We start from the raw sequence: 20,053 nt of genomic DNA on the forward strand, positions 1-20,053 counted from the left end.
TTATTTGAATATGTATATCCAAATATACATTTGAATATGTGCAAATATGATTTCCGAGGCATAGAATTGCTGATTTGATATTTGAATCAATAATCAGGTAACATTTGCATTTAAAATGCTGATATTGATAGTTATTGATAAACTATGGTTCCTAAGGTTGTACAACAGCTACAGTATCATCTACTGTCAGTGAGAATTCTTTTGTCCACGTTTTCAAGTCCAGTACCTGATAAATATTTATGACAACTGATTAAAGTTATTTTTATACTTTGCTACCCTTTTGACATAATTTAGCTGGGCATCATTCTATATGTTTATTTGATTTGTATTTATTCTTTGTGGATTATATATATATATATATATATATATATATATATATATATGTCTTATTTATTTCATTCAATTTTTGATTTTTATGAGATTATATAAGGAGATCCAATCAGTCCATTCTGAAGGAGATCAACCCTGGGATTTCTTTGGAAGGAATGATGCTAAAGCTGAAACTCCAGTACTTTGGCCACCTCATGCAAAGAATTGACTCATTGGAAAAGACTCTGATGCTGGGAGGGATTGGGGGCAGGAGGAGAAGGGGACAACCCAGGACGAGATGGCTGGATGGCATCACGGACTCGATGGACGTGAGTCTGAGTGAACTCTGGGAGATGGTGATGGACAGGGAGGCCTGGCATGCTGCGATTCATGGGGTTGCAAAGAGTCGGACACGACTGAGCGACTGAACTGAACTGAACTGAACTTAACTGAGATTATATATAAAAGAAATGATCTCTTTCACATTGCATATATAATTAATACTTTTTGGTTATATGTTCTTAACATTTTATCCTATGCGGAGTGCTTTTGCATGTAATATTTCTATATTTTATATTCAAATTTTTGTATACTGCTTATGAAAAATTTTCTCATTTCTATTGTGACAATGCTTCAGTTCTGTTTTAGTATTTAATTTTTGAAACATTTTTGATATCATATGAAAAGTTTTGATTTGTCTTGAATTAATTTTGCTATAGGAGTTAAATATGGATTGAATTTTCAGTTGTTTCTCTAATTTTTAGGGTTTTTTGAAATAGTCACATAAATATCTTTTCCCTTTTGATTTGAAATTCTGAATATTGTATCCTGAAGTCCAATGTATTTGGATCTGATTCAAGACTCTATTCTTTTTCATTGATCTCTATATTCATGTGCGAATTGGCACATAATATAATTGCTATGATGTATAATACATTTTGATAAGTAAAGAGGCTAGCAGTCACTCATTATTGTTCTTTTTTAGAGGTATGCCTAAGTTTGTATATTTATGTTCCAAATGTTATAAACAAAATATGGGGAAGGAGGAGGGAGAGGGGTTCAGGCTGGGGAACACGTGTATACCTGTGGCGGATTCATGTTGATGTATGGCAAGACCAATACAATCTTGTAAAGTAATTAACCTCCAATTAAAATAAATAAATTTATATTAAAAATAATACATTAAATATAAGTAAGATAAATAATATATTTTGAAATGAGGTTAAAATAAATTTAAAATAGTTTAGTCAAAAAATACTATTCAGTTATTATTTTCAATAAGATTTACTGTTGGAAGGTTAATTTTCATTTCAGTTCAGTCACTCAGTCATGTCCAACTATTTGCAACCCCATGTACTGCAGCAGGCTAGGCCTCCCTGTCCATCACCAACTCCTAGAGTTTACCCAAACCCATGTCCATCGAGTCGGTGATGCCATCAAACCATCTCACCCTCTGTAGTCCCCTTCTCTTCTCACCTTCAATCTTTCCCAGCATCAGGGTCTTGTTCAATGAGTTAGTTCTACTCATCAGGTGCCCAGAGTACTGGAGTTTCAGCTTCAAAATCAGTCCTTCCAATGAATATTCAGGACTAATTTCCTATAAGATGGGCTGGTTGGATGTCCTCCAGTCCAAGAGATTCTGAAGAGTCTTCTCCAACACCACAGTTCAAAAGCAGCAATTCTTGGCACTCAAGTTTCTTATTGTCCAGCTCTCACATCCATACATGACTACTGGAAAAACGACAGCTTTGACTAGATGGACCGTTGTTGGCAAAGTAATGCCTCTACTTTTTAATATGCTGTCTAGGTTGGTCATACCTTTTCTTCCAAGGAGCAAGTGTCTTTTAATTACATGGCTGCAGTCTCCAACATCAGTGATCTTGGAGCCCAAAATAAAGTCAGCCAATGTTTCCACTGTTTCCCCATCTACTTGCCATGAAGTGAGGGGACCAGATGCCATGATCAGCTTTCTGAATGTTGAGCTATAAGTTAAATTTTCACTCTACTGTTTCACTTTCTTCAAGAGGCTCTTTAGTTATTCTTCACTTTCTGCCAAAAAGATGGTCCTATTTTCACATCTTACGTTACTGATATTTCTCCTGGCAATCTTGATTCCAGCTTGTGCTTCTTCCAGCCCAGCATTTCTCATGATGTACTCTGCATATAAGTATAAGCAGGGTGACAATATACAACCTTGATGTACTCCTTTTCCTATTTGGAACCAGCTTGTTTTTCCATGTCCAGTTCTAACTGTTGCTTCCTGACCTGCATACAGGTTTCTCAAGAGGCAGGTCAGGTGGTCTGGTATGCCCATCTCTCACAATTTTCCAGTTTATTGTGATCCACACAGTCAAAGGCTTTGGCATACTCAATAAGGCAGAAATAAATGTTTTTCTGGAACTTTCTTGCTTTTTTGATGATCCAGTGCATGTTGGCAATTTGATCTCTGGTCCCTCTGCCTTTTCTAAAACCAGCTTGAACATCAGGGAGTTCATGGTTCACATATTGCTGAAGCCTGGCTTGGAGAATTTTAAGCATTACTTTACTAGCATGTGAGATGAGTGCAATTGTGTGGTAGTTTGAACATTCTTCGGCATTGCCTTTCTTTGGGACTGGAATGAAAACTGACCTTTTCCAGTCCTGTGGCCACTGTTGAGTTTTCCATATTTGCTGGCATATTGAGTGCAGCACTTTCACAGTGTCATCTTTCAGGATTTGAAATAGCTCCACTGGAATTCTATCACCTCCACTAGCTTTGTTCAAAGTGATGCTTCCTAAGGCCCACTTGACTTCACATTCCAAGATGTCTGACTCTAGGTGAGTGATCACACCATCGTGGTTATTTGGGTCATGAAGATCATTTTTGTAGAGTTCTTCTGTGTAGTCTTGCCACCTCTTCTTAATATCTTCTGACTCTGTTAGGTCCATACCATTTCTGTCCTTTATTGAGCCCATCTTTGCATGAAATGTTCCCTTGGTATCTCTAATTTTCTTGAAGAGATCTCTAGTCTTTCCCATTCTGTTCTTTTCCTCTATTTCTTTGCATTGATCACTGAGGAAGGCTTTCTTATCTCTCCTTGCGATTCTTTGGAACTCTGCATTCAAATGGGTATGTCTTTCCTTTTCTCCTTTGCTTTTCGCTTCTCTTCTTTTCACAGCTATTTGTAAGGCCTTCTCAGACAGCCATTTTGCTTTTTTGCATTTCTTTTTCTTGGGCTGTCTTGATCCTTGTCTCCTGTACAATGTCACGAACCTCCATCCATAGTTCTTCAGGCACTCTGTCAATCAGTTCTAATCCCTTGAATCTGTTTGTCACTTCCACTGTGTAATCATAAGGGATTTGACATATGTCATACCTGAATGGTCTAGTCGTTTTCCCTACTTTTCTCAATTTAAGTCTGAATTTGCCAATAAGGATGAACCACAGTCAGCTCCTGGTCTTGTTTTTGCGGACTGTATAGAGTTTCTCCATCTTTGACTGCAAAAAATATAATCAATCTGATTTTGTATTGACCATCTGGTGATATCCACGTGTAGAGTCTTCTCTTGTGTTGTTGGAACGGTGTGGTTGCTGTGACCAGTGCATTCTTTTGGCAAAGCTCCATTAGCCTTTGCCCTGCTTCATTCTGTAGTCTAAGGCCAAATTTACCTTATACTCCAGGTGTTTCTTGACTTCCTACTTTTGCATTCCAGTGCCCTATATGAAAATGACATCTTTTGGGGGGGTGTTAGTTCTAGAAGGTTAGTTCTCTAGGTCTTCATAGAACCACTTAATTTCAGCTTCTTCAGCATTGCTCATCGGGGTATAGACTTGGATTACCGTGATGTTGAATGGTTTGCCATGGAAACAAACAGAGATCATTCTGTCTTTTTTGAGATTGCATCCAAGTATTGCATTTGGACTCTTCTGTTGATTATGATGGCTACTCCATTTCTTCTAAAGGATTCTTGCCACAGTAGTAGATACAATAGTCATCTGAATTAAATTCACCTATTCCAGTCCATTTTACTTAACTGATTCCTAAATTTTCGACGTTCACTCTTGCCATCTCCTGCTTGACGACTTTCAATTTGCCCTGATTCATGGACCTAACATTCCAGGATCCTATGCAATAATGCTCTTTACAGTATCAGACTTTGCTTCCATCACCAGTCTCATTCACAAATGGATGTTGTTTTTACTTTGGCTCCATCTCTTCATTCTTTCTGAAGTTATTTTCCTACTGATCTCCACTAGCATATTGGGCACCTACCACCCTGCGGAGTTCATCTTTCACTGTTCTATCTTTTTGCCTTTTCATACTGTTCATGGGGTTCTCAAAGCAAGAATACTGAAGTGGTTTTCCATTCCCTTCTCCAGTGGCCCACATTTTGTCAGAACTCTCCACAATGACCCATCTGTCTTGGGTGGCCCTACATGGCATGGCTCACAGTTTCACTAAATTAGACAAGGCTGTGGTCCATGTTATCAGATTGGTTTGTTTTCTTTGACTGTGATTTTCATTTTCTCTGGCCTCTGATGAAGAAGGATAAGAGGCTTATGGAAGCTTCCTGATGGGAGAGACTGACTGAGGGAGAAATGATCTTGTTCTGATTGGCATGGCCATGCTCAGTAAATCTTTAATCTAATTTTCTGTTGATGTGTGGATTGATTTTAGAGGAGCTGATATCTTTAGAGTACAAAACTGTGACACAGATATGAAAAGATGTCTTCAGTTAAAAGTCACCTTTTGTAAATTTGTGTAGAGCTTACAGTTCCTGCTGTGTTTCTGTCCCTTGTGGACATCTGCTGTTCTTCATCTGTAACACCTGAAATACCAACTGTCACTTGCTGTAAGAAAGCAATCATCTCTTTCAGGAAGTCCAGGACTCATGTCTTTGCTGAGTATCTTTTGCTGCTGAGATCTTCCCGCCCATAGTGGTTGCCAATGAGCACTATGTGGCCATCTACAAAACCTTGAACTGTGAAACCATCATGAGTGAAAGGAATGTGGCTATCTCTTTCAAGTAATAGGAGCTGGAGGGTTGTATTTGCAATCACACAGATCTTCATAGTGTGGCTGCCTGTCTGTGGTTCAATGTCATGGACCATTCTTGTGTGCCTTGAACCCTTTACTGAAACTTGTCTGAATGGAATTCACATCCTCGGTCTCTGTTGCTGTCAACCATTGGTTCATTTACCTATTAAAATATTTTCACCTGTTGGTCTCCTATGTGGTCATCTTGTCCTCCCTAGAGACATAGCTTGGAGGGGAGATGCAAAGTTCTCTCCACCTATGTCTCTCACATCACTGCGGTCATCTTAGTTTTTGTGCTCTGCTTATTTGTGTATTTGTACCCAAGGTTGGGTACATTTTATGTCATGATAAGGCATTTGTTAAACTTCTTAAACTTCGTATTCAGAAATTTAGACGTGAAAATACTATGAGTAAGTTCTAGGATGAAAAAGTGATTTTGGGAAATAATCATAACAACAAAAAAAGTGAGTTTGTCTTTAAAATGGAAAAGAGAAAATACAATTTTTATTTTCTTTTTAATTAATTAATTTATTTTAATTGATAGCTAATTACTTTACAATATTGTGGTGGTTTTTGCCATACATTGATATGAATCAGCCATGGGTGTACATGTGTTCTCCATCCTGAACCTCTCTCCCACCTCCCTCGCCATCCCATCCCTCAGGGTTCTCCCAGTGCACTGGCCCCAAGTGCCCTGTCTCATTCATCAAACCTGGACTGATGACCTACTTAACATATGATAATATACATGTTTCAGTGCTGGTCTCTCAAATCATCCCATCCTCACCTTCTCTCACAGAGTCCAAAAATCTGTTCTTTATATCTGTGTCTCTTTTGCTGTCTCGCATATAGGGTCATAATTATCATCTTTCTAAATACCATATATATGTGTAATATACTGTTTTGGTGTTTTTCTTTCTAACTTACTTCACTCTGCATAATAGGCTCCAGTTTCATCCATCTCATTAGAACTGATTCAAATGCATTCTTTTTAATAGCTGATTAATATTCCATTGTGTATATGAACCACAGCTTTCTTATCCATTTGTCTGCTGATGGACATCTAGGTTGCTTCTACATCCTAGCTATTGTAAACAGTGCTGCAATGAACATTGGGGTACATGCATCTCTTTCAATTCTGGTTTCCTCAGTGTGTGTGCCCAGAAGTGGGATTGCTGGGTCATATGGCAGTTCTATTTCCAGTTTTTAAAAGGAATCTTCACACTGTTCTCCATAGTGGCTGTACTGGTTTGCATTCCCACCAACAGTGTAATAAGATTCTCTTTTCTCCCTTTTCTCCTCTCCAGCATTTACTGTTCATAGACTTTTTGATAGTAGCCATTCTGACCGGGATTAGATGGTACCTCATTGTGGTTTTGATTTGCATTTCTCTAATAATGAGTGATGTTGAGCATCTTTTCATGTGTTTGTTAGCCATCTGTATGTCTTCTTTGGAGAAGTTTCTGTTTAATTTTTTGGCCCATTTTTTGATTGGGTTGTTAATTTTTTTGGTATTGAGCTGCATGAACTGCCTGTATATTTTTGAGATTACTTTTTTGTAAGTCACTTCCTTTGCTATTATTTTCTCCCATTCTGAAGGGTGTCTTTTCACCTTGTTTATAGTTCCCTTCGTTGTGCAAAAGCTTTTAAGTTTAATTAGGTCCTATTGTTTATTTTTGCTTTTATTTCCATAAGTCTAGGAGGTGGGTCATAGAGGGAGGACCCTGCTGTGATTTATGTCAGAGAGTATTTTGCCTATGGTCTCTTCTAGGAGTTTTATAGTTTCTGGTCTTACATTTAGATCGTTAATCCATTTTGAGTTTATTTTTTGTATATGGTGTTAGAAAGTGTTCTAGTTTCATTCTTTTACAAGTGGTTGACCTGTTTTCACAGCACCACTTGTTAGAGTGATTGTCCTTTCTGCATTGTATATTCTTGCCTCCTTTGTCAAAAATAAGGTGTCCATAGGTGTGTGGATTTATCTCTGGGCTTCCTATTTTGTTCACTCATCTATATTTGTGTCAGTGCCATACTTTCTTGATGACTGCAGCTTTGTAGTATAGTCTGAAGTTAAGCAGGTTGATTCCTCCATTTCCAATCTTCTTTCCCAAGATTGCTTTCAAGTTTTTTTTTTTTTAAATCAGCTAAAACAATTCTTCTGGAAATTCTTCTCTGATTCCATTTTGATGGATATATCCCTATACTACAGCTCTTAGCCTCTGTGATTATCCTTATAACTTAATACATGGATCTGTAATTATCTGTTCCCTAGTCCTAGTCATGAGGGCAAGTAACTCTACTTTATTTAACTTGTCAATTACAAAGTCAAAAACACATTGAACATGAAAAATTTCCCTACATACATTCTTTTAATTGAATTTATAACAAAAGATGAAAATTATAATTCATTTAAAAGTTTTCCCAAAGTTTTGTAGGTACACTGCTTCTAACATGTGAAGATAGCACCTGTACAGACAAGAAGGAACCAAGGAACAAGTAACTTATTTCATCCTCTTGGGCCTCACACATAATCCAAAGGAGCAGAAAGTCATTTTTGTTATTTTCTTATTCTACATTTTGATTGTAGTGGGAAATCTGCTTATTGTGACTGTAGCTGTCAGTAAGACCCTGAACTCACCAATGCAGTTTTTCTTGCTAGTTTATCATTTATAAATTTAGTTTATTCCTCTTCTGCTTCTCCCAGATTGATTTCAGACTTGTTCTTTGGAGAAAACACCATATCCTTTGAATCCTGTATGACCCAACTGTTTACAGAGAAATTTTTTGGTGGATCTGAGATACCTTTTCTGTTTGTGATGGCCTATGACCTCTATGTGGCCATCTGTAAGCCCTTGCATTATCGGTGATCATGAGGAAAAGGATATGTGTTATACTGCTGCTAGTATCCTGTGTTGGAGGTTTTCAGCAGTCAATTATTCAAGTTAGCACTGTTTATGGGCTCCCTTTTTGTGATCCCAATATCACTGATCACTTTATGTGTGACATGTTCCCCTTATTGAAACTTATCTGTGCTGACACCCTTGTCATTGGCATCTTAATTGTGGCCAGTGGGAGACTGATCTGCACTCTTGTTTTTCTGCTTTTACTCGTATTGTATGGAGTCATCCTGCACTCTCTGAAGACCTGAGTCAGGAAGGGAGGCAGAAAGCCCTCCAGACCTGAGGTTCCCACATCACTGTGGTTGTCTGCTTCATTGTTCCTTGTATTTTCATGTATGCAAGACCTGCTAAGACCTTCCCCATTGACAAATCATTGAGAATGTTTTATATAGTCATAAGTCCCATGACAAACCCATTAATCTACAGTCTAAGAAGTTCTGAGATCATGAATGCTATAAAGAAGCTCTGGACAGAAAAAGTGAGATCAAGCTGTAACTAAGTGCATTATGCATTACAGAGAGTAGTTTAACACTAGGAATTTAGTTCAAATATCAAAGTCTATTATTCTGATGTAAACTTTCCTTTTCTCTGAATAATTTATTATGTTTTATTAAAGAATAAAATTTATGTTTATGTTATTAATGGGAGTTTCCCTCCTTGAATGTAAACAGTAATGTCTAGTTCATCACTGCAACTGGAAAGGTGAAATTCATTTAAAATAGTCAGTAAGTAATATGCAATGCATTTGTCAATATTACAAAAATAATTAACTATTATGCATTACTTTATTACTTCTCATTTCTTGTGACTAGATTCTTATTTTTATAGTCACTTTTAATTTTACTAATTAAAATATTTAATACTATATTCTATCTTCTTTCACTTTCATTTGTTACATATGAAAATTTACTGTAACATTTTCCTTTGCATAGAAAATTGAAAAGTATGATGGACAATAATAAATGTTAAAAAAATAGAATCCCTACAAAATAGAATCATATAAAATATACCTCCTGTTCACCCAATATCAGAGTTTCCCAGTTTTTCCAGATGCAGTCACTATACTGTTTTTGCTGCTGCTGCTGCTAAGTCACTTCAGTCGTGTCTGACTCTGTGTGACCCCATAGATGGCAGTCCAAGAGGCTCCTCTGTTTCTAAGACTCCTCAAATAATAATTTTTGCAAAAAAAGCATATTTTCATGTGTGTTTGCCTGTATGTCTCTGTTAATAAATTTTGCCTTTTGCAACTCAGTTTTCTGAAGATCTTTCCATACAGTCTTCACAGATCTAACTCATTATAGTTCCTGCCAGGTTCCAGCCCTGGTGGATCCAGGGAATTCGAAGCGGGGATGGAGTCAGCATCTGGGGAATTAATTGCTTAATTAAAGATATGGAGGGAGATTAGAAAGAAATAGTGTAGTAGGAAAATAAGTGGAGTAAAGAGGCTGAATAACTTGGTTTACGTGGAAAACCAATAAAGTTCCAAGACAAGGAAATTGCACCATCTACGTAGGCCATCGGCGCCCGCTTGAATAGCGGAGGGTGCCCCGCCTTGGGCTCTCTCTCATGTGGGTCTTAGAAGCCAGGGCAAATAAGTAGACACGATGACCCTCCATGCTCCAGATGGGAATTCAGCCAGAAAGGGAGAAAAGAATGACATGGGGGAGCCAAGCATTGGTGCCAGACCCACAACTTTATTTTCAAAAGCAGCTTATATACGCCAAGTTGTACATAAAGAAATAATGGAATATGCAGAGTTATGCAGGGGCAGCAGTCCTGACCCTTATTGAGACCAGGCTTTCCTCTTGCATACCTTCCCGTATACAAAAGCTCCCAGGTGGTTTTACATCATCTTCTGGCCAGAGGGCCTGTTAACATTTTTATGGCTCTTCTGTCCAGGATCCAAATTGGCAAATCTGCGTCCTGTGGAAAAATACAAGCACATCCTCTACCGCCAGTTAATAATGGGTCGGGACATTTCCAGTGTCCGGAGAGGAGGTCCTTCCACTTTACCAATGGCTTTGCATTTTGTTGTTCCAGACGAATCAGCATTTAGGTTATTTATTACAAAGAGAGCATGTTATAAAATCTGATGGGGAGAACTATACTTAAATCCTCCCCTCCTTTTTTTTTATTTTGAGTTAACAAAGCATGTGAGGGTAAATGATGCAAAATTTGACCGCAATAATTTCCTATGGCAATCTGCCAATCTTCATCAAACATTAAATGAGCACCAAGCTGCTCCTTATTATATGGAATTACAATTTTTGATGACTCTTTACCAAATAATTCAATACTCTGCTGTCTTCTCTTTAATATCAAAGTAGCTATCAGCCCTGGATAAGAAGCCACTGCTTTTGTAGCTTGAGTGAGAAGATGGACCCACTCTAGGGGGCCGCTTTGCCATAAAACTAATTTTTTTTTGGGTCTGGCTACCCCAATTACACCTACGGGGGTTTTATGGCAAAGGAATTGTCAAGCAGTTGTCAATTTAATTTTTAAAATTTTTAAAATTTGTGTTTTAATGACATGAATTTAGGGATATATTAATTTAGGTCTAATGTTTAGTTTAGGTCTCTGTATAAATTTAAATAATAAATGTATAACCTCCTTATCTCATTTAGGTATACAGATATACCTAAATAATGTATTTATATATGGCAATAAGTATAAATTTATTGACATATAATATATATAAATTAATATACTTGAATTAATCTTTATAATTAATATATTAATTAATATTATTGCAGCAATACAACATGCACACAACTAATACTAACCAACACAAACCAATGTACTATAATAAAATATGTCACACATACACAATATAATTATACAGTATATATAATATACATACCATCACAGCACACCAATCTATACCAATTAATATCAGCCACATACATATATTACCGCAATATATATATTATATATATAATATAATTATATGGTATATATTCAATATGTATATATATAGCATACATATATAATTTATATACGAGTTAATAAAGTATAAATTTATAAATAGAATTAGGTATACCTTTATTATATTTTATTTATATCCATATCTAATTAGGCAAACTGTAATTAGGCAAATATATTTATATTTAAATATATTATGTATTTATAATAATACATAAAGTATTGTTAATTGTACCGCCTGTTGATAACTAAGAATTTGAGAAAACCCTTCTCTGAGCAACTCCTATTTGAGACAGCACGTCCCTCCCCCACAGGGTAAAGGGGAGCGTAGGAAGTACATAGGGTTGGAAAGTTCCACATGTGTCCTCAAACTGCCAATTTAATGTTTTTGTGCTTTTAACTACTGTGGGGGCTTGATAAACATTTATGGTATATGAAAATCTGATTAAAGAAACTTTCATTTGTATACTTTTATTGGTATTCAATAAACATAATTTAATTTGAGTATCACCCATGTTTAAATGACTTGCAGTCCTTTTTCATGAATTGCCTATTTTGAATTTTTTGTGTGTATTTGATTGCAACTTTTCCATACTGATTTTATGATTGAATTATACACTAGTTATCCAATTTACCCTGTGTTTGGTTATTATTTTTCTTGCTTGTGATTTCTTTTAAAATTTTTTTAATACTGTGCAGAATATTTCTGGGGCTGCATAAATATTTTATATTTACATAATTGATTCTATTAATTTTTTTGCCTCTATGTCTTGAATTTGTCTATCTCATTGTTACCAAAATATTCTTCACAGTTTTCAACATTTAATTTTTTGTCTTTCTGTTGTTTTACATTTTATGTTTACATTTTGTTTACATTTTCCTTTGATATAAGAAGATAAGTAGGGGTTACATTTTACCTATTTTCCTAGATTGTCATTATTATAGATGCATAATTATTTTTCCCCATGGCTTTGATATCCTAACTTTGTATTACAAAATATGGCATGTGTTTGCATCAAATTCATTCCTTCACTAGCTTCCATTTATGTCTTTATTCCTGTGCCATTTAACACACAATTTAATTGTGTGCATTTGATTTAGAATATATTTTATTATCTAAAAATCTAGGACTGCTTCATTGCTATTTTGTTATCAGGACTATGTCTATTTTTTCATATTTGTATTTTTTCTTTCTCTTTTTTTTTTTTTTTACTTTACAATAGTGTATTGGTTTTGGATACATCAAGATGAATCCGCCACAGGTATACACGTGTTCCCCTTCCTGAACCCCCCTCCTTTCTCCCTCCCCATACGATCCCTCTGGGTTGTCTCAGTGCACCAGACCCAAACATCCAGTATCATGCATCGAACCTGGACTGGCAATTCGTTTCATATATGATATTATACATGTTTCAATGCCTTTCTCCCAAATCATCCCACACTCTCCCTCTTCCACAGAGTCCAAAAGACTGTTCTATACATCTAAGTTTCTTTTGCTGTCTCGCATACAGGGTTATCATCACCAACTTTATAAATTCCATATATATGTGTTAGTATACTATATTGGTGTTTTTCTTTCTGGCTTACTTCACTTTGTATAATTGGCTCCAGTTTCATTCACCTCATTAGAACTGATTCAAATGTATTCATTTTAATGGCTGCGTAATATTCCATTATGTATATGTACCACAGCTTTCTTATCCATTCATCTGCTGATGGACATCTGTATTTTAAGATTAAATTTCAATAAGCTAGCCTGGTAAAAACTACATTGAGTTAGTATTTTGAGTAAAATTTGATTGAGAAAGCATCTGCATCTTCAGAGAATTGAGAATTCCTATCCACAAGCTAAATGGTATCAGATCCATCAGAGAAAGGTTGGAATGAAGATTTATGCCACCTGTTTGTGGTCATATTGCATACACCTTATTCAAGAATATGTGAATTCAAAAATCTCCAGATTTGAAAAATATTTACATCTGGTAATTGGATGAGGGAACATGATTTTCCTGAGTTGAATTTTCAGGTGGTTTGGTTCAGGCCTCTGTTCACCAGACCTAGATTATTTTTTATCATTATCATTGTCACCTTAGTCTGCATGGGTTGCCATCACAAAATACTATAGACTGTGGAGCTTAAACAACAGACATTTATTTCCTAATAGTTCTTCAGGCTGATATCCAAGACCAAGGCAATTGCTAGGTTAGTCTCTGGTGAATCTTCTCTTTCTACCTTGCATTGGGCACCTTCTCACCCTGTTTTTGCATGGCCTTTCTTCTGTGCACTTGTGGAAGAGAAAGTTCTTTGTCCCCTCCACTTCTTATAAGGATGCCAGTTCTATCAGATTGGGACTGACCCTTATGATCTCAAGGGGTACAAGCTATTTCAGTTGCCATTTCAAGGTTTCCAAGCCTAGGTACTAGATGGAGGATTGAATAATATTTTAGATGACCTCAGTCTGATAATTTCTAACTTCCATCTTGAGAGAGGTGGAGCCAGAAGTATTCAGATGAATGGATCAAATTCTTGACCCACTGAAATAATCTGATATAATAAAGTGAATGTTGGTGTTTCAAGTAGTTTTTTTTTTCAGATATTACAATAGTATCTGAAACACTTTAGTAATTTAGACACTATGCTATTGGCTCATGGATATGTGCACTGACTGAACAAAAGAGAAAGCTAAGAAACAGAATGATAAATATACAGATTTTTGTGTCTGGAAGTAATGGTGTTTCAGGGGATGGGAGAAAATGGTTATTCACTATATGTACTGGGAAAATTTATTTTTTTAAAAAACAATCGTGATTTATTTATTTATTTATTTTTATTGGCTGTGCCACAAGGCACAGCCTCGTGAGGTGAGGTTAGTTCCTCACCCACGTTTTGAACCTGTACCCATGCATTGGAAGCACAGAGTCTTAACCACTACACTGCCAGGGAAGTCCCTATTTATCCTTATGATAGGAAAGTGTATTTTCACTTCACATTATACTTTAAAGAGTATAGTCTATATGGGTTATAAATATAAATGTGAAATAAATAACTTTAAAATGCTTAAAGATAATTATCTTTATAAACTTGAGGCAGGGAAGGACTTTGAGAACTAAAATGCAGAGAACTTTCATCCTGAATCTAGTTTCCATATTCCTACATAATAGAATAGGTGGTTAATCCTTGATTCCAACCATCTTCACTGCAGTATCCAGGTGTGAATTCCCCTAATTAATAATTTGGAAGTGTGTAGTACAGTGAATTAAATATTTCCTTTTCAGATCCTTCATAGAAATGTTGGAATGAAGACTTATATCACCTATGTGTGGTCATATTGCAAGAATCTTATTCCATAATACAAGAAGATTCATTCATTCAAAAATCTCTGGATTTGGGGAAAAAAATGTGTGTGTATACTCAGTCCTGTCTAGCTCTTTGCAGCCCCATGGACTGTAGCTGCTCTGTGCATGAAATTTCCAGGCAAGAATACTGGAACAGGTTGCCATTTCCTATTCCAGGGAATCTATTTTTCTCAGCAATCAAGTCGTCATCTCTTGTGTCTCCTGCATTGGCAGATGGATTCTTTACCACTGCACCAACTGAGGGGCCCAAAAAGTCTTTACACCAGGTAATTAGATGTGTGCTGTCACTCAATCATGTTTGACTCTTTGCGACCCCATGGACTGTAGCCTGGTAGGCTCCTCTGTCCATGGCATGCTCCAGGCAAGAATATTTGATTGGATTACCATGCCCTCTTCCAGGGAATCTTCCCAACTATTGATCAAACCCAGGTCTCCTGCAGTGCAGGCGGATTCTTTACCATCTGAGTCACCAGGGAAACCTGATAATTAGATAAGGGGCCATGATTTTCCTGAACCAAATTCTGGTGTTTCAATTCGGCCTCTGTTCATCAAACCTAGATTACTTTTTTTTTTATCATCATCATTGTCACCTTAGTCTACCTGAGCTCTTTTCAAAATACTGTTTATCCTCTGGAGGCTGGAGCCTGTGTGATTTGCATGTGTGTTCTTTGACGTTGGAGTCTGCTTCTTACAGCTGTCTTCCAGCTCTCCCCAATATTTTGAGGATCCCTCTTCCTGGTGCAGGACTCTTGGCTGCAGAGCTTGTAGTGAGGCTCAGACTCCTGATTTCTTGTGGAGAAACTACAACTGTTATTGCCATCCTGTGTGGTTTACCCACTTGGGGGCATGGTCTTGACTATATTGTGTCTTCACTCTTCCTACCTGTTTGCTGTGGTTCCTTCTTTATATCATATCTTTTGCTGTAGGGGATTATCCTGCTAGTCTTCACGTTGTTCTCTTTAGTAATTGCTCTATATTATTATTATGTGTGTGTGCTCAAGTCATATCTGATTCTTTGTGACCCCATGGACTATAGCCCCCCAGGCTCCTCTGTCCATGGGATTTTCCAGGTAAGAATACTGGAGCAAGTTGCCATTACCTACTCTACGGATCTCTTTGACTCAGGCATACAACCTGCATCTCTTGTGTTTCCTGCGTTAGCCACTTGAAAAGTGGTATCCCCATGGAAGGAAGTGATCTCAGGGTTTTCCTACCCTGCATGTTGGCTACTCTCTCCTATATGTCTGTCTTTATGCCAAAGCCACACTGCTGTGATCACCACTGTTTTGTCATATGTTATAGAATCAGGAATAGGAAATCCACCAATCTGTTCTTTTTTCAAGATTGTTCTGCTGATTTAGATTCCCTTGAGATTTCATATGAATTTTAGGATGAAGGTTTCTATTTGTACAAAAAATATTTGGGGATTTATAATTTATAATATCCCTAATAAATTATTAGGGATTGCATTGAATCTATAGATTCACTTTAGGTAGCATTGACATCTTAATAATATTAAATAGTCCAGATCATCAGTCCAGAAAATAAATGTTTTCCATTTATTTGTGTCTTCTGTAATATCTTTCAGCAACATATTTGATCTTTGGGTTGTTCATTAATAGTATAGAAATTCAACATTCATTCATAATAAAAAGTGCTCTCAAGAAACTGGGTATAGAAACAGTGTACCTCAACATAATAAAAACTGTATAGAACAGTTCCATAGCTCACATTAGACTCAGCACTGGAAGACTGAAATCTTTCTTGTTAAAAATCAAGAGTAACATAAAAGTGCAACCACTTACCACTTAAAGAAAACAAATATAAAGTACTGTAAAAGATTTCCTTTGAAATTTTTTTGAGTTTTCTACATATAGATCATATCATCTTCAAAGTGAAACAATTTTATAATTAATTATATTTTACTGTCTGTAACAGTGATTCCAATGGTAGCCACTCTCTGGTGTTTGAATCTCAACTTAAACACCACCTTTCAGAAAATATTTACTCCAATTACATTATCATAGTGTTGAGAGGGTAACAGGCAGGAAGGCCAGAGGTCCCCAAGGGGCAGGAGGAAATAAACTGCACCTGGCAGATTTTCTTTTTCCCCTTCTACACAAAATTAAAGACACCTGTATCATACATAGAATCTGGACTGGTGATTCGTTTCAAATATGATATTATACATGGCTGGTGCACTGGGATGATCCAGAGGGATGGTATGGGGAGGGAGGAGGGAGGGGGTTTCAGGATGGGGAACACATGTGCACCCATGGAGGATTTATGTTGATGTATGGCAAATCCAATACAATATTGTAAAGTAATTAGCCTCCAAATAAAATAAATAACTTTATATTTAAAAACAAATAAAGACACCTGGTTCTTCCTTGAGCTGCTGATGCTATTGCTGCTAAGTCGCTTCAGTCGTGTCCAACTCTGTGCGACCCCATACATGGCAGTCCACCAGGCTCCCCCGTCCCTGGGATTCTCCAGGCAAGAACACTGGAGTGGGTTGCCATTTCCTTCTACAATGCATGAAAGTGAAAAGTGAAAGTGAAGTCACTCAGTCATGTCCGACTCTTAGTGACCCCATGGCCTGAAGCCTACCAGGCTCCTCTGCCCATGGAATTTTCCAGGCAAAAGTACTGGAGTGGGTTGCCATTGCCTTCTTCCTGCCTTGAGCTAACCAATGTGTTTTTCTTTTTTTTAAATGTGAATTTATTAACCGTGAACGCTCTGATGTTCAAGCTGGTTTTAGAAAAGGCAGAGGAACCAGAGATCAAATTGCCAACATCCGGTGGATCATGGAAAAAGCAAGAGAGTTCCAGAAAAACATCTATTTCTGCTTTATTGAATATGCAAAAGCCTTTGACTGTGTGGATCACAATAAACTGTGGAAAATTCTGAGAGAGATGGGAATATCAGAACACCTGACCTGCCTCTTGAGAAATCTGTATGCAGGTCAGGAAGCAACAGTTCGAACTGGACATGGAACAATAGACTGATTCCAAATAGCAAAAGGAGTACGTCAAGACTGTATATTGTCACCCTGCCTATTTAACTTCTATGCAGAGTACATCATGAGAAATGCTGGGCTGGAAGATGCACAAGCTGGAATCAAGATTGCTGGGACAAATATCAATAACCTCAGATATGCAGATGACACCACCCTTATGGCAGAAAGTGAAGAGGAGCTAAAAAGCCTCTTGATGAAAGTGAAAGAGGAGAATGAAAAAGTTGGCTTAAAGCTCAACATTCAGAAAATGAAAACGAAGATCATTGCATCCAGTCCCATCACTTCATAGGAAATAGATTGGGAAACTGTGGAAACAGTGTCAGACTTTATTTTGGGGGGCTCCAAAATCACTGCAGATGGAGACTGCAGCCATGAAATTAAAAGACGCTTACTCCTTGGAAGAAAAGTTATGACCAACCTAGATAGTATATTCAAAAGCAGAGACATTACTTTGCCGACTAAGGTCCGTCTAGTCAAGGCTATGGTTTTTCCAGTGGTCATGTATGGATGTGAGAGTTGGACTGTGAAGAAGGCTGAGCGCTGAAGAATTGATGCTTTTGAACTATGGTGTTGGAGAAGACTCTTAAGAGTCCCTTGGACTGCAGGGAGATCCAACCAGTCCATTGTGAAGGAGATCAGCCCTGGAATTTCTTTGGAAGGAATGATGTTGAAGCTGAAACTCCAGTACTTTGGCCACCTGATGCGAAGAGTTGACTCATTGGAAAAGATTCTGATGATGGGAGGCATTGGGGGCAGGAGGAGAAGGGGATGACTGAGGATGAGATGGCTGGATGGCATCATAGACTCGATGGACGTGAGTCTGATGAACTCTAGGAGATGGTGATGGACAGGGAGGCCTGGAGTGCTGCGATTCATGAGGTGGCAAAGAGTCAGACACGACTGAGTGACTGAACTGAACTGACTGATTACATTATGTATGGTTTTGCCATACATCAACATGAATCTGCCACAGGTATACACGTGTTCCCCATCCTGAAACCCCCTCCCTCCTCCTTCCCCATATCATTCCTCTGGGTCGTCTCAGTGCACCAGGCCCAAGCATCCAGTATCATGCATCGAATCTGGACTGGCGATTTGTTTCATATATGATATTATACATGTTTCAATGTCATTCTCCCAAATCATCCCACACTTGCCCTCTCCCGCAGAGTCCAAAAGACTGTTCTATACATCTGTGTCTCTTTTGCTGTCTCCCATATGTTAATGAAACTACGAATGTCCTTTGGAATTTGCCTTTCTTCAAAATATTTCTGCCTAAGACTAACTTTTCTTTTCCCAAAACTTGGGCTGAAAATGACTCAACAAACCGGTATTCCTGTCAATTGTTTTTTGGCCAGGGGAAACACACCCTGTGCTATCCTATCTCAAAAGCACATATTGTGGGAGAGGGGTCTAGTGAAAATCTCTCAGCCTTGAGGTGTCTCTCTTATCTGATGAATAGCTTTCTAACAGACATAAAACACCTTGCTATAAACTATTATAATTTAATAAAACTTTGCTACACAAAAGCTCCAAGTAGTCAAGCCTCATTTCTGAAAAGAAAGTGAAGTCACTCAGTTGTGTCCGACTCTTTGCGACCCGTGGACTGTAGCCCACCAGGCTCCTCTGTCCATGGGATTCTCCAGGCAAGAAAACTGGAATGGGTTGCCATTTCCTTCTCCAGGAGGAATCTTCCCGACCCAGGGATCAAACCCAGGTCTCCTGCATTGCAGGCCAATGCTTTAACCTCTGAGCCACCAGGGAAGCTCATTTCTGAACCCGGATTGTAATCCTCTCCTCCAGAGGCCATGAATCCTGGCATAATACCTGGCTTGAAGCAGCAACCTTTCAGTATAATTTTTTCCCTTTATTTCTGTCATAGTACCCTATTTGCTTTCTTATAAGCAGTGAATAAGGCAATTCATACTTTATTAAATTTTCTCCTGTATTGTTTGACTCATGAGGACATGAGACCCATGCAGGAAGGAATTTTTACATGATTTCTACCCTGTTTTATTAATTGCTGTGTTCTCACTCAGAGTATAGTTCCTGGCTTTAAATAGGTAATTTTAAAAATCAGATAAATAATTAGATATTATATCTAAATTTTAGTGAGAAAATTATTATACACTTAACCTAAGTTCAAGGTAGAATAAATTTAGTATTAAATAAAAGGAAAGAAAAATTGCTGTTGCAGGCTGGGAAATGTGTGCCTAGTTAGTCTAACTGGAACAAAATGATTGAGCTGATTATTTTTGACTCATAATAACATCATGATGGTTCTAAAATAATTTTTTTTATCCATGTTACACTTTCAGACCCTAATTATGTGATTTGACCCAATAATATCTTCACATACAACTTTGTGGAAAATCCCAGTGAATTTAATTAAGACAGAATCAATCTTGAACACAGTCCAGCTCCAAAACTCAGTGATAAATGTCGTTAGAAGGGGTAAAATGTCCATTGATCTTTGCCCCTTTTGGGGAAAAGAAGTGATATTATTTTAAGAACTGATATAAAAATTTC

General features: G+C 37.4%; 1 pseudogene; it reads left to right on the plus strand.

Annotated features, from left to right (window-relative positions):
* Positions 1–7,607: 7,607 nt before the first annotated feature.
* On the plus strand, positions 7,608–8,726 carry LOC138076230 (olfactory receptor 4A47-like; annotated as a pseudogene).
* The last annotated feature ends 11,327 nt before the right edge of the window (positions 8,727–20,053 follow it).

This window comes from Capricornis sumatraensis, chromosome 3 (assembly GCF_032405125.1).
Source record: "Capricornis sumatraensis isolate serow.1 chromosome 3, serow.2, whole genome shotgun sequence".
Lineage (NCBI taxonomy): Eukaryota > Metazoa > Chordata > Mammalia > Artiodactyla > Bovidae > Capricornis > Capricornis sumatraensis.